The sequence below is a fragment of the Carlito syrichta genome, unplaced genomic scaffold, assembly GCF_000164805.1.
Source record: "Carlito syrichta isolate Samal-C Ts95f unplaced genomic scaffold, Tarsius_syrichta-2.0.1 Scaffold304686, whole genome shotgun sequence".
Lineage (NCBI taxonomy): Eukaryota > Metazoa > Chordata > Mammalia > Primates > Tarsiidae > Carlito > Carlito syrichta.
Window position 1 is genome coordinate 209637 of NW_007248782.1, and position 1047 is coordinate 210683.

A 1047-nucleotide genomic window follows, 5' to 3' on the forward strand; every position below is an offset into this window, starting at 1 on the left:
CAGAAGCGTGCCACTGCACTCCAGTCTGGGTGACAGAGTGAGACCCCAACTCAAAAAAAAATAAAATAAAATTGTTGGGTGTGATGGTGCGTGCCTATAGTTCCAGCTACTTGGAAGGTTGAGGTGGAAGGATCTGAGCTCAGCAGGCTGAGGCTGCAGTGGTCTTGAACGTGCCACTGCACTGCAGTCTGGGGTGAGAGAGTGAGACTCCAACTCAAAAAAACCCACACAAGACAGTGAAACAGTTCTGTGACCCTAGGGATACATGGCTGAGAGTGCTGGGCAAGGTCACTGGAGGGAGGGCAAAGAACCGAGGTTGGGCCTGAGGTTGTTAAAGTCTCCCGGAATCCAGAGCGATACCAAGAGCCACGTGACAGCCCCCATGGTTGACAGTGAGGCATGATGGAAAAGATGGCGGCCCTGCAAGGACCGCATCAGAATAGGTCTGTACCCAGAGAGGCACACAGTGTGCAGGAGGGCGGCGAGGAGCAAGGGGGATGCCGACCCTTCCTCCTGTCTGGACAGAGTCCGACTCCATTTCTGCACTGACAGGACCAGGTGCAGGCCTGGGATTCCAGAAGCCAGGTGGAGCTCCGGCCACTGACTAGTGCGGTGAGCCCTCTCCGAGCCTGGTTTCCTAGAATGAGTCAAAAAGGGAATCCCAGAGGGGCAAGCATGGCGGAGGGGCCAGATCTCGCCAGGCCAACTGCCGGCGTCGGGCGTCTCCATGGCGACCGGAAGCGTGACACGGAAGTGGGCGGGGTCGGGGCGGGGCATCTCTGTGACGCCAGGGGCTGGGCCTAAATGGCGAAACCCAAGCGGCTCCCGGGGGGGTTTGAACTGGCCAATGGGCGAGCTGCCGACCGGTTGTCGGAAAAGGAGGCGGAAGCGGGGTGGAGCCGCCGCCGGAGCTGGACTGCATCCGCCGCGGCGTCTCCATGGCACGACCCTGGCCTCCGACTTCAACGACTTCATAAGGAGGCGGTTCTGGGCGCAGCCGTGTCGCTCCTGGTGAGAGGCCGCCGGCGGGCGGGACCCAGCGCGCTC

The 1047-nt window shown here is 60.7% G+C and overlaps 1 protein-coding gene across 5 annotated transcripts in view; it reads left to right on the forward strand.

The window, feature by feature from the left end:
- The first annotated feature begins 764 nt into the window (after positions 1 to 764).
- Positions 765 to 1047, forward strand: part of ODF2 (outer dense fiber of sperm tails 2) — a 48424-nt gene continuing 48141 nt past the window's right edge. For 2 of the 5 annotated variants that reach the window (XM_021713704.1, XM_021713706.1), the window contains exon 1: positions 909 to 1011. The gene's annotated coding sequence lies outside the window, so the exon portion shown is untranslated. Of the gene's footprint in view, positions 1012 to 1047 lie in introns of all 5 variants that reach the window. The other 3 variants (XM_021713707.1, XM_021713703.1, XM_021713705.1) reach the window with 3 other exon arrangements.